Below are 23,586 nucleotides of genomic sequence, written 5' to 3'. Positions count from 1 at the left end.
TCCTAACCTTAGGATAGGACCTTATTTGGAGATAGGATCTTTACCAGGCAATCAAGTTAAAAATATGTCATTAGAATGGTCCTTATAAATGGGGAAGTGGGTGTTAAGAAACTGGTGCCCGTATAAAATGGGGAAATCTGGAAGTAGACACACACACAGGAAGAACACCATGTGATGATGAAGGCAGAGATCGGGATGCTTCCATAAGCCAAGGAACACCAAAGATGCCCAGCAAACCGCCGGAACTAGGCCAGCGGCACGGAAGAGATCCTTTCACGGCCCTCGGGGAAAGCCACCCTGCTGACATGACAGTCCAGCTCCAGCACTGCAGACAATACATTTCTGTGGTGTAAGCCACCTGGCTTGTGGCCCTTTGCTGTGGCAGCCCCAGGAAACCAATCCGCTCAGGTTCAGTTTTTCATTTCTTACAAATGTGTCTCTCGGCAGCTATACTCCCTAGTGGTTGTGCTGAGCTGGTTCCCTTTACAGATCTTTGAAACGAATCACTGTGAGATGAAGTAAGTCAGCCAATACTTGCCAAATCATTCCCAAAATGTGTTTAGATACAACTTGAAGTCACCTATAGATTTCAGTTAGACAATTTCTCAGTCTTAACCCCTGGTTTCAACTAACTATCACAGGAAAACGAAAGGGCTGTAATAAAGTATCTGTGCACCATCCTTCCCCATAGTGCAGGGTTCAGGAGGAAAAGAGGAACAAGATAAAGAATGTACGCCTGGATCTGAGTGATGTTTTGTCGCTGCTGTGAAAATACTCAAAATGGTCCAATCAGCTCTTCATTTCTGTTTTGTGATAAGAGAACTATTCTCTGTACACAATTTTCTAAGGTAGAGCTAGAGCTTCCATTTATTGAGCTCTTCTCTTTATCAAATGCTGGTGTTTTCCAGACATAGTGGGTACAAGCTCAAGCTCTGGATCAGCTCAGCTGGGTTACCACAGACAGGTTACTTAACCTGAGATCCACTCTCTTCCCCATCTACTTAAGAAAGGGAAGTCACAAATATTTGGAAGAAATTAACTGAGATCACTTGTGTTGAGCACTTGAGTACAGTGCCTGCTAGAGGACATGAACAATGAATGTTCTCTGTTTTATTAAATACTAGAGGCCCAGTGCACGAATATGTGCATGGGTGGGGTCCCTCTGCCTGATCGGGAATCGGGGCTGATTAGGGCTGGAGGCTGGGGAGGGACCGCGGGAGGGCTCCAGGGTGTGTCCGGCCCATCTCGCCCAGTCCTGATCGGCCGGACCCCAACAGCAAGCTAACCTACTGGTCCAGAGCATCTGCCCCCTGGTGGTCAGTGCACATCATAGTGACTGTTCCACGGGTCAACTGTCAGCCCCTGGTGGTCAGTGCATGTCACAGCAAGCGGTTGAGCAGCCTTAGTATATTATGCTTTGATTGGTTGAATGGATGACTAGACACTTAGCATATTAGACTTTTATTATATAGGACATCTCTCTTACAGAGCGACACTGTACAGTTCCCTTTAGAAAGCTGAAGAGTAGGCATGGTCAGATCTCCTATTTCTATGGTTGTCATCACTGGAATAACATATCTGAATAACATTATATTGAAGAGGATGCTGTTGGGGATATTTTCAGTTCATCGATATAAATATCCAAAAAGAAAAAAGTGATGCCCCAGGACTTTTCCTATTAATACCAGCTGGCCACCTTCTTCTTAGAGCAAGGCCAGGGCACTCTGTAGCAGCCCGTTTTTTTTCCCCAGTACCAAGTAAAAGTACTCATCCTTTCCAAAGTCTGAGTTTATGCCAACTGTCTTGGTATAACTCTGCTGTGTTGAAATAACTTTCCTTATTCCTATAACCTCATGTCCAAAAATATCTAAGTGTCATTTTTCCCTTGAACCTAAATGTTTCAAACTTAAGGATGACAATTTGTTTTCAGCAGGGCATCAAATATACACTTAGTTCAAAGTTGAAAATACATGTCCAATTTAAAAATGTTTTCAGTTATTTAAAAATGACATATTGTAGCTTTATATTTCCTATTCCAGTTGTCAAAAATACTGAGCTATTTAAGGCATGGACCATAAATTTCTGGTGCCAGAGTTATTTTGAGGTCTGTGATTCTAAGCACAGTAGTCTGCAGCTTGAGGAAATTAAAAAAATAACTAGCTCAGTGCATGGCTCTGGGAATATTTTTAAACACTGAGAACCTCGTTCCTATAGAGAAACTAAATACCAGTGCAATCCCTGAAATGTTCATTATTTAGAAAGCAAAGAGGCCACTGAACAATGTCAATAGACTCATTCCAAAAATTCTTCTGAATTCAAATTACCTGAGAACCAAATATACAGATTTTAAAAAAAAAGAATCGAATAAGGAAACGAGGCTTTTAAAAAAAAGTATCCTCATAGAGAACTGTCCATTTTCTGAAAATCAAATATATTTTACAAGCTCCTAAATTTATAAATTAAAAAATTAATATCCCCCAAAGGAAAAATAACTATATATATATGATCACAGAAAAATAACTGGGGTGCTTTAAATAAGTTATAGTATATCGGCAATGCATTTTATTTTCACATTTTAGTTACACTATTATTTGCTTAACCTAAATCTTATTAATATAAACAGGTTGTTTGTTTACTCTGGAAAGAACTGAAAGAGGTATTTTCAAAGTAATGATCTGCCTGAAGGACAGTGAGAACTAAAAACTGTGGGACACAGTCCAGATTTGTGAAAGGAAATTCAGTCTGATATTCCCAGAGCTGCGTGGAATAGCAAGGGTCAAACGCAGCAAGGCTTTTCAAGGCGGTCAGACTGCCACGAGACAAGGCCTGAGTTGGCTGGGGCTCTTAGACAATGCCCCGGCTTTGTTAGGTTTTTGCCATAGGTTTCATTCATTCTATTCCATAGCCACCATTAGTAACCCTGGCTAATTACAAAAAGAACATGAATCACAGTCACAAGGGCATCGGGCATGATATTATTTTCTCTCTGTTCCTGCTCAAAACCTTCCAAGCCTCTCATCCTGACCATCCTCACTCTCCATGCAACAGAATTCACTATTTGCTATGTTTGCGAACACACTCCAGTTAGCCTGGCTTCTCACTACTCAAGAACCAGCCGTGATCACTCCTCCCAACACTTGCTTAGTACCTACTCCATTGCAAGAACTATGCCGGCAGGCTCTGAAGACACAGAAAGGATGCAATCCTTACCTGAAGGAGGTCATGGGCTAGGAAGGAAGACAGGACACAATACCATAACAATATGTTGTGTCAGATACCAGTTCCATTTTCACCTCGGGAATCTCCCTTTTTACTGAAGGCCGATTTATTTTTCATTTTTCTGTACTCTTAATTGTATCATTATTACCATTAAAATCAATATCTTGCTTGATCTTTTCAATGGCATTAGCTGGTTAATAATTGCAAGAAATGCATCTTGTGTTTTCATTTTGCTCTACAAAAGTACCAGGTGCAGTTTTAGAAGAATTTGATCATTTTTTTGCATTTGTTCCAGACTGTGTAAGGAACTACAGGGAAGACCAAAGACCTGTCTAAACTCTTAACCATGACAGAACGGCCCAAGTCTCCTCGGCTGCTTACTGTTCTGCCACTTCTGTCTGCCCCAAGAGGTCTAACTACTGACCTTTATCCTGGCATGAAGTTCATTTCTATGTTTCTTTATTGCTTTTTCATATTAATTCTTCTGCCTGAAATGTTTTCCACACATTCTCAGTCTGGTGAAGTCCTATTAATGTTCAAGGCCACATCTAGAAGTCACATTAAAGGTTTATTAAATGTACTAAACAGGTCACTTAAAATGCAAAGATTATCAGACTGGATTAAGAAGAAAACATTAACTGTTTACAAGTGATATATAAGATCCAGAAAAGCTGAAAAGTACTGAAAGTAAAAATACAGAAGTTATATGACAAAATTACTAATCTGGAAAAAGGTGATGAGTGGTTCTGGTTCAAGATGGTAGGAAGATACTACACTCATCTCCTTCCATTGATACACCAAATCTATAGCCACAATATGGTGAATTTCCTCTGGGGAAAAACCCCTCAAAAACTAGCTGGACCAAACATTTGCATTACAGGGATCTCAGAAAGAGAAGAAAGGGGCAGAAAATTTATTGGAAGAAATAATGGCTAAAAACTTCCCTACCTAGGGAGGAACAGGCATCCAGATACAGAAAGCTTAGAGTTCCAAAAAAGATGAACCCAGAGAGACCCACACAAAGACACATTGTAATTAATGTGTCAAAGGTTAAACACAAGGAGAGAAACTTAAAAACACCAAGAGAAAAACAACTTGTTTTATACAAACTTTCCCCTTTTCCCCATTTCCCTGGCAGTAATACTATCAGCAGATTTTTCAGCAGAAACTTTGCTGGCCAGAAAGAAATGGCATGATACATTTAAAGTGCTGAAAGAGCCAAAACCAGTTTGGCTCAGTGGACAGAGCATCGGCCTGCGGACTGAAGGGTCCTGGGTTCGATTCCGGTCAAGGGCATGTACCTTGGTTGCGGGCACATCCCCAGTGGGAGGTGTGCAGGAGGCAGCTGATCAATGTTTCTAGCTCTCTATCCCTCTTCCTTCCTCTCTGTAAAATATCAATAAAATATATTTGAAAAAAAATAAATAAAATAAAGTGCTGAAAGAAAAACTTCCAACCAGAATACTCTACCTGGCAAAGTTGTTCAGAATTAACGAAGAGATAGTTTTCCAGAAAAGCAAAAGCTAAAGGAGTTCATCACCACTAGACTGGCCTTACAAGAAGTGTTCAAAGACTTTTTAAAAAATATATTTTTATTGATTTCAGAGAGGAAGGGAGAGGAAGAGAGAGAGAAACATTATCAAAGGAAGATGAGAGGTAATCATTGATTGGCTACCTCCTGCACGTTGGACTGAGACCGAAATCCAGGCATGTGTCCTTGATTGCAATCGAACCTGGGACCCTTCGGTCCACAGGTCGATGCTCTATTCCACTGAGCCAAACCAGCTATGGTTAAAAGATTTCTTTAAGCTGAAATGAAAGGGTGCTAACCAGTAACAGAAAAACACACCAAAGAATAAATCTCACTGGTACAGTCAAAATTCAGAATAACCTAATATTGTAAAGGTGATGGTTTAATCACTTATAAATCTAGTATGAAGGCTAAAAAACAAAACTAGTGAAAATGTAAACACAATAATTAGATGAGAATTACAAAAGATAAAAAGATGTAACATCAAAAACAAAATGTGGGAGCAGTGGAGAGTAAAAAATGCAGAGCTTTAGAATACATTCAAACTTAACTTGTTATCAACTTGGAATAGACTGTTTAAATATAGGTTGTTATATGTAAATCTCATAGTAACCAAAAAACAAAAACCTATAGTAGATAAAAGATAAAGGAATCTAAGCATACCATTAAAGGAAGTTACCAAATCACAGCAACATGAGAAGAAAAAAGGAAGAGAGGAATTACAAAAACAATATAATGGCAAAAAGTCCATAGCTATCAATAATTACATTAAATGTAAATGACTAAATTTTTTCATCAGAGTGAATGAATTGAAAAAAAAAAAGGCCCATCCATACTCTCCCTACTTCAGATGTAAAGAAGGACACACACAGACTGAAAATAAGGGGATGGAAAAAGATATTAAAAAAAAAAAAAAAGATATTCCACATTTAATAGAAACCCAAAGAAGAGAGTAGCTAAACTTTTATCAGACAAAACAGACTGTAAAACAAAGACTGTAATAAGAGACAAAGATCGGTATTACATAATGATAAAGGGATCAATCTAACAAAAAGATATAACATTTGTGTATATTTATACACCCAAAATAGGAGCACCTAAATATATAAAGCAAATATTAACAGACCTAAATAGAAAAATAGACAGCAATACAATCTCAGTAAAGGTAATTAATATCCCACTTGTACCAATGGATAGATCATACAAAAAAATCAATAAGGAAATATCGGCCTTAAACCATGTTAGATGATAGACTTGAAATATAAAAATTTCATACAAAAGTAACAAAATACACATTCTTCTCAAGTAGTCATGAACATTCTTCAGGCTATGTGATATATTAGGTCACAAAACAAGTCTTAAATTTATGAAGATTGAAATCATATCTAGCATATTTTCTGTATATGTTTTGAAACTACAGATTAATTGTAAGAAGAAAACTGGAAAATCCACCAATATGTGGAGATTAAACAACATGCTCCTGAATAGCCAATTGGTCAACAAAGAAATAAAAAAATACCTTGAAGCAAATGAAAACGGAAATAGAACATACCAAACATTCAAAGAAGTAATATCAACGCTCCTCAAACTCTTTCAAAAGTTGAAGAGGAAGAAATGCCTCCTAACTTATTTTATGAGGCTAGCATTACTCAGATATCAAAACCAGACAGGATACCACACCAAAAAAGAAAAATTACAGCAAGTATCATTGATGCACATGAACTTCCACAGAATACTGGCAAACCAAATTCAGCAGCACATTAAAAGAATCATTCACCATGATCAAGTGGGACTTATTCCAGGATGTAAGAATGGTTCAACATCCACAAATCAATCAATGTTATATATTACAGAGAGAAACCAAGATGGCGGCATAGGTAAGCACCTGAACTGCTGCCTCGCACAATTTCAAAACTACAACTAAAAGACAGAACGGACACCATCCAGAACCACAGGAAAGCTGGCTGAGTGAAAATTCTACAACTAGAAGGAAAGAGAAAAGCTCACAGAGAATTGGAGGTACAGCAAAGGGTCTTTGTGCGCGCAGAGAGGAAGGGCGGCTGAGAGGCCTGGCTGACTTTCTCTGGCGGGAGAAGGAAGCCCCCAACTGCACTGAACCCCAGTTCTGACTGCACTGAACCCCAGTTCCAGGCGAGCCCCTGGGGACCCACGCTCTTACGGGAGGAGTCTGGACTCTCGGGCAGAGACTCGGGAGCCAGGGAAGGCGGAGGACTGAAAGCGCGCACGCGCCAGTGCACACAAAGGCTGCAGAGGTTGCCACAGGCTTTCCCTAGTGGAAGGGAGTCAGAGGCTCCTGAATGCACTGAGCCCCAGTTCTGACTGCAGTGAACCCCAGTTCCAGGCGAGCCCCTGGGGACCCATGCTCTTACGGGGGGAGTCTGGACTCTCAGGCGGAGACTCCGGAGCCAGGGAAGGCGGAGGACTGAAAGTGCGCGCGCGCACGCCAGTGCGCACAAAGGCTGCGGAGGTTGCCACAGGCTTTCCCTAGTGGAAGGGAGTCGGAGGTTCCTGACTGCACTGAACCCCGGTTCCAGGCGAGCCCCTGGGGACCCACGCTCTTGTGGGGGGAGTCTGGACTCTCGGGCAGAGACTCAGGAGCCAGGGAAGGTGGAGGTCTGAAGGAGCGCACATGCGCGCAAGGGTAAGGCTGACAGGAAGCCAAGACTGAGACTCCACCCCATCCAAGCTGAGCACAGAGGCTATTGCAATTTGGCAAGTCTAATCCTATAAGGCTGTCTCCAGCACCGAACTTCTCCCAGCATAGACACAGCTGATCCTTACAGCCAACTGGCCTGGAGGTCAATTCTTCCCAGTGATACCAACAACAATCAAGACTTAATTACCACAAGGCTGTACACACAGTCCACAAAGGGGTGCACCAAGAGTGTCCACCTCAGGTTAACTGGGGAGGCAGACCCACTGGGCCATATTGGAAACCTAGCACACAAATCTACCTTACCAACTCAGGGAAGAGTGAAAATGCGGCGTCAAAGAATCAGATCACAAACGAAAGAAATGGAGGAAAACAAACGACTGGATATAGAATTCAAAACCACGGTTATAAGGCTTTTTAAGAATATCCTAGAAAAGGCCGATAAATATAACGAGACCCTCGAAGATATGAAAAAGGACCAACTAGAAATTAAACATACACTGACTGAAATAAAAAATATTATACAGAGACCCAAAAACAGACAAGAGGAACACAAAAATCAAGTCAAAGAATTGAAACACAAAGAAGCAAAAAACACTCAACCGAAAAAGCAAAAAGCAAAAAAAAATCCAAAAAGTTGAAGATAGTGTAAGAAGACTCTGGGACAACTTCAAGTGTACCAACATCAGAATTATAGGGGTGCCAGAAGAAGAGAGAGAGCAAGATACTGAAAACCTATTTGAAGAAATAATGACTGAAAACTTCCCCCACCTGGTGAAAGAAATAGACTTACAAGTCCAGGAAGCGCACAGAACCCCAAACAAAAGGAATCCAAAGAGGACCACACCAAGACACATCATAATTAAAATGCCAAGAGCAAAAGACAAAGAGAGAATATTAAAAGCAGCAAGAGAAAAACAGTTAATTACCTACAAGGGAGCACCCATACGACTGTCAGCTGATTTCTCAACAGAAACTATGCAGGCCAGACGGGAGTGGCAAGAAATTTTCAATGTGATGAATAGCAAGAACCTACAACCAAGATTACTCTACCCAGCAAAGCTATCATTCAGAATTGAAGGGCAGATAAAGAGCTTCACAGATAAGAAAAAGCTAAAGGAGTTTATCACCACCAAACCAGTATTATATGAAATGCTGAAAGCTATTCTTAAAGAAGAGGAAGAAGAAAAAAGTAAAGAGAAAAATTATGAACAACAAATACATATCTATCAACAAGTGAACCTAAAAATCAAGTGAATTAAAAACCTGAGGAACAGAATAATCTGGTGAATATAATAGAATCAGGGGCATAGAAAGGGAGTGGACTGATAATTCTCAGGGGGAAAGGGGTATGGGGGGGTTCATGAAGTGACTGGACAAAAATCATACACCTATGGATGAGGACAGTGGGGGGGAGGTAAGGGCAGAAGGTGGGGTGGGAACTGAGTGGAGGGGAACTATGGGGGGAAAAAGGAGAAATAATTGTAATGATCTGAATAAAGATTTATTTAAAAAAATGTTATATATTACATTAAGACAATGAAGGATTAAAAGCATTTGATCATCTCAATAGATGAAAAAAAATTTGGAAAAAATTCAACATCAATTTATGATAAAAACTCTCAACAAAATAGGTATAGAAGGAAGCTATCTCAACATAATAAAGAATACATATGACAAACCCAAAGCTAATATACTGAACGGTAAAAAGCTGAAAGCTTTTCCTCTAAGATCAACAATACAAAAAGATGCCCACTATCACCATTTCTATTCAACATAGTATTGTAAATCCTAGCCACAGCAACCAAAGAAAGAAAAATAAGGAAGTAAAACTCTCACCATTTGCACAGTACCTGATACTATATATATACAAAACCCAGAAGATTTCATAAAAAAAACTATCAGAAATGCCCTAGCCAGTTTGGCTCAGTGGATAGAGCGTCGGCCTGTGGACCGAAGGGTCCTGGGTTCAATTCCGGTCAAGGGCACATACCTTGGTTGCAGGCTCATCCCCGACCTGGGCCCTGGTCAGGGTTCGTGGAGGAGGCAACCAATCGATGTGTTTCTCTCACATTGATGTTTCTCTCTCTCTTTCCCTCTCTCTTCCACGCTCCCTAAAATTCAATGGAAAAATATCCTCAGGTGTGAATTAACAAACAGAAAAAAAAAACATTAGAACGAACAACTGAATTCAGTAAAGTTGAAGGATACAAAATCAATATGAAGAAATATGTTGCCTTTCCATACACCAATAATGAATGATGAGAAATTAAGAAAACAATCGCATTTACAATTGCATAAAAAAGCAAAAAATACCTAGAAATTTAACCATAGAGGTGAAAGACCAGTACTCTGAAAACCTTAAAACACTGAAGAAAGAAACTGAAGAGTGTACAAATAAATGAAAGGATATACCATGGATTGGAAAGATTAATATTGCTAAAATGTTCTTACTACCTAAAGCAATATACAGATCCAATGCAATCCCTATCAAAATACCAATGGCATTCTTCTCAGAACTTGAACAATTAATTCTAAAATTTTTATGGAACCACAGAAGACCCTAAATAGCCAAAGAAACCTTGAGAAAGAACAAAGTGAGAGATATTACACTCACTATACTACAAAGCTAAAATAATCAAAACAGTACAGCACTGGCATAAAAACAGATATATAGAAACAGGTATGTAGAGCAATGAAAGAGAATAAATATGGTCAGTTAATCTGAGACAAAGTAGGCAGAGGATATACAATTGGGTAAAGACAGTCTTTTCAATAAGTGGTGCTGGGAAAACTGTACAGATACATACAAAAAAAGTGAAACGGGATCACTTTCTTACACCACATCCTATCTAATAAAGAGGGAATATGCTAATTGACCCTCATGCCATCGCAAAGATCTTGGCACTCACAGCCAATATGCTAATTACTGCCCCGCCCTCAAAGATGGCAGCTCCCACAGCCACAAGATGTTGGCGCCCAGTCCCCTCAGCCCCGCCGGTCTTGCCGCGCACCTACCTCCAGAATCCCCCAGTCCCCTCAGCCCTCCAAGCTGACCAGGGCTGGCCTGAGGTGCAGGCAAGCCTCGGATGGCGGCTGCCCAGCCACCCAGGGCTGCCTGAGGCTCAGGTAACCAGGGCCGGCCGAGGCTTGCGCTGCCAGCAGTGGCAGCAGCAGAGGTGTGATGGGGGCATAGCCTTCCCCTCATCACCAGGTCGCCTCCCGCACGGGCTCCCGGACTGTGAGAGGGGGCAGGCCTGGCTGAGGGACACCCCCCTCCAGTGCATGAATTTTTATGCACCAGGCCTCTAGTCCTATAAAATAAAAGCCTAATATGCAAATCGACCGACCAGCAGAATGACTGGCGGAACGTCAGGTTGCTATGATGTGCACTGACCATGCTCAACGCATAAGCTGTCCCCAGGTCAGCCAAGGCGGGTGCCAGTGGGGGCCTCCCGATCGCTCCACAGAGGGAGGCAACAGGCAACGGCGGCGGGTGGCGCCAGGCCGGCCAAGGCAGGTGCCAGCGGGGGTCCCCCTGGTCACCCCACTGGTCGCCCGTAGAGGGAGGTGACCAGCAGTGATGGCAGCAAGGGGTGGGCCGGTAAGTGGGCGGCGTCAGGCCGGCCAAGGCAGGTGCCAGTGGGGGTCCCCTGCCGGTCGCCCCACAGATCGGCCCTGATCGCCAGCCAGGCCTAGGGACCCTACCCATGCATGAATTTTGTACACCGGGCCTCTAGTACCAAAATAAACAACAACAAAAATGTATTAAAGTCTTAAATATAAGACCTGAAACCATAAAACTAGAAGAAAACATAAGGAGTAAACTCTTTGATCAATCCGTCTTAGCAATTTCTTTTTAAATAAGTCTTTTTGGGGAAAAAAAAAAAAAATGGCGGTGGAATAGACAGATGTGTCCCAAGCCTTGTCCAGGAGCAGATAGAAAGAACAGCTGAGGGTTGCACAGGGAGTGTCTGTTGGACAGCTATACTCCAGGAGAATGTGGGGGACTGCTGGACGGGGGTCCCCTGACCGGGCAGCCTTCACTGCTGCTGGGTTCCCTCCCGGAGCCACCGGCTCGGATGCGGAGACCGCGCCATCTTGAATGGGAAAGTGGATGTTATTGGAAGCCTGAAAATCTACAACTGCGGCACCCACCAAACAGCTGCGAACCTCAGAGCACCGGTCCCCAATTGGCGCAAACACGCGGATTCAGAGGAGCTCTACATTCCACCATGGAAAGGTCAGATTTCGCCTGGGATAAGGTGAGGTCTCTGGTCCCGGCAGGACAGAGAAATGCGCGCACTGTGGGAACTGGAGGACCAGGGGAAGTCTGCACCTAGAAAAATCTGTGGCTATTGGGGCTGGCGTGATCCGTGAATGTGGAAGGGGGTCCTCAGAGCTGCTAACAGAGGGGATCTCTAAAAAGCAACCCATTTTGATCTGACGCAGAAGGACAGCCTAAAAATTTTGGGAGTGTGCCGGATGCTTGGACACAAGGGGGCAAAGGGGATTGCGCAGGCTTGCACGCAGACCTGGAGTTCGCACACTTGCGCTTTTTCCTCTTTGAATCCTTGCTTCTGATTACTGAGCCCAATACACAGGATCACCCAGTTGGGGACACCCTAGGACTCTGAAGGGGAAAGTTGTTTTTCTGGAACCTGGGGATCAGAGCAGGGAGTGACCATCGGAGAGAGCCAGCTCTGGGGCAGCCCATTCCCACAAACGGGTATTGAGTGCCACAGGGAAAGCAGGATCTAAGCACAGGCTAGAGAGGACCTATAGACCCGGAGGTCAATCCAGAAACACTGCCACCCAGGGGCTGAATCACAAATTGACTCTTGTGTAATCACAAATAAAGGAATACAAGAAAGTAAGACACACAGCCTGCTTAAAATCAGGACTGGCTTACAACACTGAGGAGCAGTGGAATGCAGGGAACTGCAGTACTGTCCTGACTGGGAAACAGGTGTGCCAAACAGAACAATAGAGGAAGTGAATGACCTTCACTACTGCACATTTTATTTTTATTACTTTTAAATTTTTTAATTTTTCATCTTTTACTTAAGAAACTAATTTTTTTCCTCACTTGATGTTACCTTTTTAATTTTTACATTTTTATTTCAATCAGTATTATTACCACTATTTTACCTTTTTTTTAAAAAAAGTGTCATTTTATTTTCTCTTTATTTGACTTTGAGATTAGTGATCTACATTCTATTTTCATCTTTCCTTTAGCATCGTTCTACTCTATCTCAACTCTACCTTTATGCCATCATTCTCTTCCTAACTTTTGCACTTTTGTTGTCCTGTTTCTCTTACCCTTTTCCTGCTTTAGATTTTCCCTATTCTTTCTTTTTACCCCGTTAAAATTTCACCCTACTTATATATCTAATTTCCAATCCCCTGCTCCGAGTTCATACACACCTCTCTCTTCTCTGTCTTCTCTATCCAAAAAATTGTTTTTCTCTGTCCTTTTGTTGTTGTTTGCTTGAATGTTGATTATATCTATCTTTTATGCTTGTTTGTGAGATTGTTTTGCTTATTCTTTTTTGTTTTGTTATCCCTCGCCTCACTCGATATTAGTTGTTGTTTGTAGTTTGTATTCATCTCCAGGTACTTGTTGCTGGCATTTGCTGGGATTAGTGGCTGTTCTATTGGAGTTTTCTCCTCATATATATATATAGTTTGTGCCCCTTTTCTTTCTTATTCTCTTTCTTTTCTCTCTTACTTTTTTTTCCCTTTTCCCAATTTCATTTTGGCACTCCTTTTTTTTTTCTCTTCTTTCTCTCCTATCCCCTAATTTGCCTTTCTCTGGTGGTCACCTTTATTTGGGGTTATTAATATCATGAATACATTTCTGTTCAGTGCCTTGTGTGTTGTACCTGGTTGTGTTGTATTTTGTGCCTTTAAATCAACGCAGGAGAGAGAGACCTACATAACCAGACATCCAGAGAAGAGAGACCATGGGGAGACAAACAAACAGCCCTCATATGAAAGAAAAGCAGGCATCACCAGAAAAGGAAGTAAACGAAATGGAGGCAAGCAACCTACCAGAGAAAGAATTCAGAGAAATGGTCATAAGGTGGCTGAAAAGAATGGAAGACAAATTTGACAATGAGTAAGAACCAAGAGAAAATGAAGAAGAACCAAGAAGAAATGAAAAATGACATCACTGCTGTAAAGAACTCAATAGAAAGCATCAAGAGTAGACTAGAAGAAGCAGAGGACCGTATCAGTGAGCTAGAAGACAAGATGGGAAAAAATACCCAAGTAGAGCAGCTTCTAGAAAAATAATTAAAAAGCAGGAGGAGAGCCTAAGGGAACTTTGGGACAACACAAAACAAAACAACATCCGCATAATAAAGCTGCCAGAAGGAGAGGAAACTGAGCAAGGAATAGAAAACCTGTTTGAAGAAATAATGACAGAAAACTTCCCTGATATAGGAAGAAAAAACCCACACAAATCCAAGAAGCTCACAGAGTCCCAAGCAAAATGAACCCCAAAAGACTGACACCAAGGCACATTATAATTAAATTGGCAAACACCAACGACAAAGTAAGAATCTTAAAAGCGGCCAGAGAGAGACAGAAAGTTACCTACTAAATTACCTACAAAGGAACCCCAATCAGACTAGCAACTGATTTCTCAATAGAAACTCATCATGCCAGGAGGGAATGGAATGAAATATACAAAGTCATGCAAAGGAAGGGTCTGAATCCAAGAATACTGTACCGAGCAAGGCTACCAATCAAAATGGAAGGTGAAATCAGGAGCTTCACAGACAAAAAAAGACTTAAGGGAATTTATTGCCACCAAACCAGCAATGCAAGAAATGCTAAAGGGTCTGCTGTAAAAAAAAAAAAAAAGAAAAGAAAAGAAAGAAAGAAATAGGAAGCGAAGAAGAAACACAGGGCTAAAAAATAAAAATGGTGACAAATAAGTACCTATCAATAATAACTTTAAATGTAAATGGATTAAATGCCCCAATCAAAAGACATAGAGTAATGGATTGAATAAGAAAACATGACCCATCTATCAGTTGTCTACAAGAAATCCACCTCAGAAAAAAAGACGCACACAGACTGAGGGTGAAGGGATGGAAAAAGGTTTTTTAGGCGAATGGAAATGAAAAAAAAAGCTGGGGTAGCAATACTTATATCTGACAAATTAGATCTCAAAGTGAAGGACATAACAAGAGATAAGGAAGGCCACTTCATAATACTAAAGGGATCAATCCAACAAGAAATAACTCTGGTAAACATATATGCACCCAATACAGGAGCACCCAAATACATAAAAAAAAGTCCTGGAGGATATCAAAGGAGAGATTGACAGCAATACAATCATAGTAGGAGACTTTAATACCCCAATCACCATTGGACAAATCCTCTAAACAAAAAATCAGCAAAGAAACATCAATCCTAAATGACTCACTAGACCAGATGGAATTAATAGACATCTTCAGAACATTTCACCCCAAAGCCATAGAATATACATTCTTCTCAAGTGCACATGGGTCATTTTCAAAGATAGACCATATGTTGGGTCAGAGGCAAAGTCTCTTCAAATTCAAGAAGATAGAAATTATATCAAGCATCTTCTCAGATCACAGTGGCATAAAACTGGAAATCAACTACAATAAAAACAATCCAAAAAAATCAAACACATGGAGACTAAACAGCATGCTATTAAACAATGACTGGGTTACCAGAGAGATCAAGAAAGAAATAAAAAACATCATGGCAACAAATGACAATGAAAACACAACAATCCAAAATCTATGGGACACAGCAAAAGCACTCTTGAGAGGGAAGTTCATAGCTCTACAAGCATACTGCAAAAAAACAAGAAACAATGGTAATAAATTACCTAACCCTACAACTCAAAGAGTTAGAAAGAGAGCAACAAGAAAAGCCCAGTGTAAGCAGAAGGAAGGAAATAATAAAGATCAGAGCGGAGATAAACGACATAGAGACCAAAAAAATATATAAAAGATAAACAAAACCAAGAGCTGGCTCTTTGAAAGGATAAACAAGATTGATGAACCTCTAGCCAGGCTCACCAAGAAGCAAAGAGAGAGGACCCAAGTAAACAAAATCAGAAATGAAAGAGGTGAAATAACAACAGACCCCACCAAAATACAAAGGATTGTTAAAAAATACTATGAACAACTCTATTTAAAAAAACTGGACAACCTGGAGGAAATGGACATATTCCTAGAAAAATATAACCTTCCAAAACTCAATCAGGAAGAATCTAAACAGCTCAACATGCCAGTAACTATGGAAGAAATTGAAACAGTCATCAAAAAGCTTCCAGCAAACAAAAGCCTGGGGCCAGACGTTACACAGGGGAGTTTTACCCGAACATTAAAGGAAGAACTGAAACCTATCCTTCTCAAACTATTCCAAAAAATTCAAGAGGAAGGAACACTTCCAAGCTCCTTCTATGAAGTCAGCATCACCCTAATACCAAAACCAGATAAAGTCAACACAATGAAAGAGAATTACAGGCCAATATACCTTATGAAGACAGATGCCAAAATCCTCAACAAAATTCTAGCAAATCGGATCCAGCACTACATCAGAAAGATCATACACCATGACCAAATAGGATTTATCCCAGGGATGCAAGGATGGTACAATATCCGCAAATCAATAAATGTGATACATCACATAAACAAATTGAGAGATAAAAATCACAGTCATATCAATTGATGCAGAAAAAGCATTTCACAAAATCCAACACCCTTTCTTGATAAAACCTCTCAACAAGGTGGGAACAGAAGGATCATACCTCAACATCATAAAAGCTATATATGATAAACCCACAGCTAACATCATACTCAATGGGCAAAAACTAAAACCATTTCCCCTAAGAACAGGAACAAGACAGGGATGCCCACTCTCACCACTCCTGTTTGACATAGTACTAGAAGTATTAGCCATTGCAATTAGATAACAAGAAGAAATAAAAGCCATCCAAATTGGAAAGAAGTAAACCTGTCATTATTTGCAGATGACATGATATTGTACATAAAAAACCCGAAAGACTCCATCAAAAAACTAACAGACTTAATAAATGAATTCGGCAATGTAGTAGGATACAAAATTAACGCCAAGAAATCTATACACCAATAGTGAACTTACAGAGAAGACTAAAAAAGCAATCCCATTTACCATCGCACCAAAAAAATTAAGATACCAAGGAATAAACTTAACTAAGGAGGTAAAAGACCTATACGCGGAAAACTACAGGACACTGAAAAAAGAGATAGAGGAAGATGCAAACAGATGGAAGAACATACCATGTTCATGCACTGGGAGAATCAACATCATTAAAATGTCCATACTACCCAAAGCAATCTATAGATTCAATGCACTCCCCATTAAAATACCAATGGCATATTTCACAGACCTAGAAAGAACTCTCCAAAAATTCATCTGGAATGAAAAAAGACACCGAATAGCCACAGCAATCCTGAGAAAGAAGAACAAAGTAGGTGGAATCTCAATACCAGATTTCAAGCTGTATTACAAAGCCACTCTTCTCAAAACTACCTGGTACTGGCACAAGAACAGACATATAGATCAATGGAATAGAATAGAGAACCCAGAAATCAACCCAAATCACTACGCTCAATTAATATTTGACAAAGGAGGCATGAACATACAATGGAGTCAAGACAGTCTCTTCAATAAATGGTGTTGGGAAAATTGGACAGATACACGCAAAAAAATGAAAGTAGACCACCAACTTACACCATACACAAAAATAAACTCAAAATGGATACAGGACTTAAATATACGACGAGAAACCATAAAAATACTAGAGGAATCCACTGCCAGAAAAATCTCTGACATATGCCGAAGCAATTTCTTCACTGATACTGCTCCTAGGGCAATGGAAACTAAAGAGAAAATAAACAAATGGGACTACATCAAAATTAAAAGCTTTTGCAGCAAAGGAGACCATCAATAAAACAACAAGAAAGCCCACTGCATGGGAGAACATATTTGCCAATGATATCAACGATAAGGGTTTAATCTCCAACATTTATAGGGAACTCATGCAGCTTAACAAAAAAAAGATAAACAACCCAATCAAAAAATGGGCAACTGATCTAAATAGACACTTTTCGAAAGAAGAGAGAAGGCTAAGAGACATATGAAAACCTGCTCAAAGTCACTGAACATCAGAGAGATGCAAATCAAAACAACAATGCGGTACCATCTCACACCTGTCAGAATGGCTATTATCAACAAATCAACAAAGGACAAGTGCTGGTGAGGATGCGGAGAAAAATGAACCCTCGTGCACTGCTGGTGGGAATGCAGACTGGTGCAGCCACTTGGAGAACAGTATGGAGTTTCCTCAAAAAACTAAAAATGGAACTCCCATTTGACCCAGTGATCCCACTTCTAGGAATATATCCTAAGAAACTAGAAACACCAATCAGAAAGGATATATGCACCCCTATGTTCATAGCAGCACAATTCACCATAGCAAACATTTGGAAACAGCCTAAGTGCCCATCAGCAGATGAGTGGATTAAAAAACGGTGGTACATCTACACAATGGAATTCTACGCTGCGGTAAAAAAGGAGTTCTTACCATTTGCAACAACATGGATGGAGATGGAGAGCATTATGCTAAGTGAAATAAGCTAGGCAGAGAAAGATAAATATCACATGATCTCACTCATTTGTTGAATATAATGAACAACATAAACTGATGAACAAAAATAGACCCAGAGACAGAGAAACATCAATCAAAATGGCAAACCTCAGGGAAGGTAGAGGAAGGTGGGGGGGTAAGGGAGAGAGATCAAAGGACTTATATGCATGCATATAAGCCTAATCAATGGACACAGACAACAGGGGGGTTGGGGGCATGAATGGGAGAATAAGGACACATATGTAATACCTTAATCAATAAAGAAACATAAAAAAAAAACTGTACTCACACCACTAGTTTATAAAACCATTTAGTTAAGTGTAAAAAAATAAATAAATAAATAAAAATAAATAAATAGGTCTTTTTGGCCAAGGTCAACAAAAAAGCAGATGGGACTACTCAAACTAAAACGTTTTTTGCATAGTGAAGGAAATCATCAACAAGACTTAGAAACAGTCTTCCTGTTGGTCCCTCCAGATCCCTCCCTCCCTTGTCCTGCCTGCTCTCTGACCTGAGAAAGAGCCATTATGAATTGCATTGATAGGCTCCCTTGCCACCTAGGCTTCTGGTGTGGTTTGGTCAAAGAGAAAGCATCATTTGTTAATGCTTTATAGTTCTCATTTTTATTAACTTGTAAACTAACTTAAGTGAAAACACAGTGTATTTTACTGTTTGGCATTAGATCCAACCATGAACAAGCTCACAAAGTCTCAAGTCCAGTCCTGTGTGCACTAAAGCTATCCGTCTGTCCACATGCTATTTATTTAATCAATATTTAAACAGTATTCATTCTGAGCCAGACACTGTTCTAAATGACTTAAAAATATTACAATTTTCATAATTACCCTAGGAGGCAGATGCTATGGTCCCTTGCATTTTACAGATGAAACTGAGTCATGGAGCGGTTAACTTGAGCACAAACTAGTAAGGGGAGGAGCCAAGATTTGAACTTAGGCAGTTTGGCCACCACGCTGAAAAGCTGTGGTTGGGATGGGTGAGTAATTGTGTCCTTGCCCCACTGCTGACCTTCACTAAGAATAAGCTGGTCATGGATTTTAGGTAGAAAACATAACATAAACATTCTCAGAATTACTCTTAAGTATTTAGTAAACCTCAGCTGAGCATGTAGCAAATACTCTTCACATTCCATGTTCCAAAGACCTACGTACAGAAAACACTATCGGTCCGTCTGCATTGTAAAACACACATAAAACAGTAACAACTTCTCATCTCCTGAAAGATTTCCTTTTCCCCAGCAGCGCTATAACGTGTGAGAGAACAGGTCTGAAATATTTTGAAATAACATCATTAGAGCTATAATTGCAGCCTCACAAGGCTGTGCAGGTGGTGCTGTCAGTCAGTTGCAGAAGATTCATGGCCCAACCATGGAGAATAAGCATGGGTAATGTGCAGCTGCCACATAAGAATTTGGTCATTAACAAGCTCAAAGCACCACAACAAAGAGATATTCAGTCAGCAAAAGCGGAGTCCGCTCCAATGTCAGCAAAAAGAAATCCCTAGAAATGACAACTGTGCAGGTTAGTATCCACTAGTACATAATTTTAATTCATTGCGTAAAGGCACTAGGAAATATAATATTTAGTGTTGTATATTTTTTCTTGCACAACAGAAGAAAAATATAAGTTTTGCTGTTACTAAAAATATATACTTCATTAAATGCTAGAAATGGGACCAGAGTCAAGACTGGGTTTGCTCCTCACAACTGTGACTCAGGAGGTAAGGTAAATGCCCTACATCGCTATCAGATGAGGTGGGAAGCAGACCTTAACGCAGGCCATCCGACTTCTCCGGAACGGACGATCTTTTCACTGCTTTGGTCATTTTTCCTGATGAGAATCCATCCTAATTCCAGACCCTGCTGAATTTACTTTAGGTACTAATTTTATCACTGATTCTCTTCATTGCACTAAAATCACCTTCAATAAACAAATGTACATACATAATACCAAACGCTGAAGCTAAAACAAGACCTTATTAGATTGTTTGTTGTTGTTGAAGATACTTTTCCATTGCTTTTCAGAGAGAGTGGAAGGGAGGGAGGGAGAAATGAGGAGGGAGAGAGGGAGAAATGAGGAGGGAGGGAGGGAGAAATGAGGGAGGGAGGGAGAAATGAGGGAGGGAGGGAGGGAGAGAGGGAGGGAGGAATGGGAGGGGGGTGAGAGAGAGAGAGAAACACGGATGTTGAGAAAACACATCGACTGGTTGACTCCCAAATGTGCCCCAACCAGGGGCAGGGGATGAACATGCAACCCAGGTACGTGCCCTTGACCAAGAATTAAACCCACAACTCTTTGGTGCATGGGCCGACACTCTACCACTGTGCAACAATGGCCAGGGAAGATTTTTAAAAATTTAAATTTAAAAATCAAGAGCTTCCTTTAAGTTTTATTAAGCAATACTGAAGACTTACAAAAGGTACAAAGAATAATACAAGCATCTGTGTTCTCACCAACATGATTAAGAAATAAAACTTTGCCAATTAAGCAATCCCCCAAAGGTGTGATCCTCCCCAACTGTAATTGTCAGAAGAACCACTATCCTGAATTTATTATAAAATTCTTTCTATTTTTACTTCATACTATTTCTAAGCAGTATAGTACTGTTTGTCACATGTTTAAATTTTATATAACTAGCATCATGTTATAGGTACCTTTATGTTCTTGCTTTTTGTACTCAACATTAATGAATTTCATTCATGTTAACATCTACTCCTCTATGCATTTCACTCATTCCTCCTAGTATTTAAATTTCTCCAATACTGATAATTATGTTTTGAAATGTTTTCTGTTTCTATGAGACCAACTGCATTCAATGACTAGCTCAAATACCTTTCTGAATAATCTACCCAGAACACAGCTGAAAGGCAAAACGTTGTCTACACTCAGGCTCTTTAGTTGTAAGAGATCTATCCCCTTGTGCCCTCACGCAAAACCCTAGCAACTACTGACCCAACCATTCCACTTGTAAGAATCTAGCTAAATGCTAGCTCAAGTTGGTAAAAAGGTATGTATGTACATTCACTGCAGCACTGTTTAGAAGAGTAACAATAGCCACGAATGGGGGCCCGATCAAGGAAATTATGGCACATCCATATTATGAAACACAACACAAACATGGAAATGAATCAGACAGAGCTATCTATGCACACTGTGGGGGTTTCAAAAATATGCCCACAAATTCTTTGATTTTCCTCCCTTCAAAAGCTGAAGTCTAATTCCACTTCCCTTGTAAGTTAGAATCTTGCTTTTAACGGAATGTGGCAAAAGTAGTGGTGCGTGACTTCTAGGTCATAAAAAAGCCAGCTTCTATCAGTCTCTCCACCATCTAGGCATCTCCAGGAATGCTCACTCTGGGGGAAGCCTGCCACCATGCTGTGAGGATACGCAAGCAGCCCTCTCCTAAATCGGGGGAGGAACTGAAGCCGCCAACAGCCAGCCTATAATTATGATAGTTCACCTCCGAAGTGAGTCCTTCAGCCTCACTCAAGCCTTCATGACTGCAACCTCAAATCTGACCTCAGCTAAGTCACTACTTACCTCCTAGTCCACAGGAACAGTGAGTTAATAAATAAATAAGTTCTGTTATGTAGCATAACCAATAAGGTGCTAAGACAAAAAGATCAATATTCCGTATTCCAGTCAAAAATGTCAACTTGTAGAACGTTGGGAATATGCCTATTTTGGATATTCATACCAGCAAACAGTGATTATATCTAGGGAGTTTGGGGAAGCGAAAGAGAGGGAGGGGACAGAGTCTTTTTATTTTATTTTATATGTTTTTGCATTGCTTGCAAGATTAAGTGCATACATTATTAACTTCCAATGAAGATAAAAACCAATAAAGATAAAAAAAATCTCTCACCCTTTGTAAAAGCAAAGAACAAAATTACCTTAATTTTAGACACATTGCTACCAAGTTCTATTGTGTGGTTTCCTAGTTGACTGCTGATTAAAAGCTGTAAATTGAGGGAGGAGTGAGCTATTAGAGGGAGGCATATTGCCAGTACAAAGACATGACAGTTGAGTCTGTTAGAAAAAGGAGACAGAAGCTAAAATAAACCATCTGAAGCCACTCAAGCGTAGAAACAAAGACTGCCGTACATCTAGAAGCCTCTGAGGATGTAACTACCTCACAGGACTATAATTATAAAAAACAATATTTACATAGCGGCAAGTAGTTTACAGAGTATTCCACATACAGAATTTTATCCCATAATAAACCTTGAGGTATATAGAAGTATTTTTACTACCATTTTACTGATTTGGAAACAAACCCAGGGAGTGAGTGGAGCCAGGGCACAAAACACCCAGAATTCCATCCTAAAAATTCAAACTTGATTATATAATAACACGTTCTCTGACACCGAAAAGAGAGAGGGTCAAGCTTACAGATGTGGGTCATGACATCGCTACAGCCAGAATGAGTGTTCCCTCCACAACATCCAACTCTGCGTGACTGTAGGGTCAGAAGCAACCTTTCCAGAAACAGTCTTGGTACAAGACAAACACATGTTCTTCTCAGGGGGCTATGGGAAATGCTGGAGGCGGCAGGAAATCGTTGTTGAAAAAGTAGGAAGTGGGAATGCAGAAAATTATAATTTGTGTCAATTTCTATTCTCCAGTTAACAGCATATGTCTAATTATCTGTTAATCACCTGAGATTCTGAAGAGGTAACCAGGTACATTAGAAAGAAAGGCAGGGCCCTAGCCAGTTTTGCTCAGTGGATAGCATGCTGGCTTGAGGACTGAAGGGTCCCGGGTTCAATTCCAGTCAAGGTCATGTACGATGGTTGCAGGCTCAATTCCTGGCCCTCGTCAGGGTGCGTACAGGAGGCAACTAATCGATATCTCTCTCTCTCTGTCTCTCCCAGTCCCTTGCACTCTCTCTAAAAAAAAGGTCAATGGAAAAATATCCTCGGGTGTGGATTAACAAAATAAATTAAAAAAAAAAAATGCCCAGCTCGTATGGCTCAGTGGTTGAGTGTCCACCCATGAATCAGGAGGTCACGATTCAATTCCAGGTCAGGGCACACACCCAGATTGCAGGCTTGATCCCCAGTAGGTGGTGTAAGGAGGCAAACGATCAATTATTTTCTCTCATCATTGATGCATTTATCCCTCTATCGCTCTCCCTTCCTCTCTCTGAAATCAGTAAAAATATATTTTAAGAAAGGGTCAACCAGTCCTGTCCTTAAATGGTTACAAAGTCACTTTTTTTCTGTACAACTATTCCTCATCTCTAAAATAGGGAAAACAATAATTTATTCATTTGGTTATTTTGTGGAATTCAATATCAAGGGTGAAACACCTATTTAATGCTTGGCAACAGCATTATGTTCAGCAGTGGTTACCATGGTTACCACCACCACCACCATCATTTTACAACAAGGTAAACATGCAAACAAAGATGGCCTGGGCCTTCTTTCCAGCACAGACCGTTTCCTTCCCCCACACCTTTCTT

General features: G+C 40.4%; 1 protein-coding gene across 2 annotated transcripts in view; it reads right to left on the bottom strand.

The window, feature by feature from the left end:
- The window catches only part of TMEM123 (transmembrane protein 123), a 55,216-nt gene that overhangs the window by 7,143 nt on the left and 24,487 nt on the right, over positions 1-23,586 (bottom strand). The gene's annotated exons all lie outside the window — the stretch shown is intronic.

Source organism: Plecotus auritus (assembly GCF_963455305.1).
Source record: "Plecotus auritus genome assembly, chromosome: 9".
NCBI lineage: Eukaryota > Metazoa > Chordata > Mammalia > Chiroptera > Vespertilionidae > Plecotus > Plecotus auritus.
This window is presented reverse-complemented; position numbering and strand designations above follow the sequence as displayed.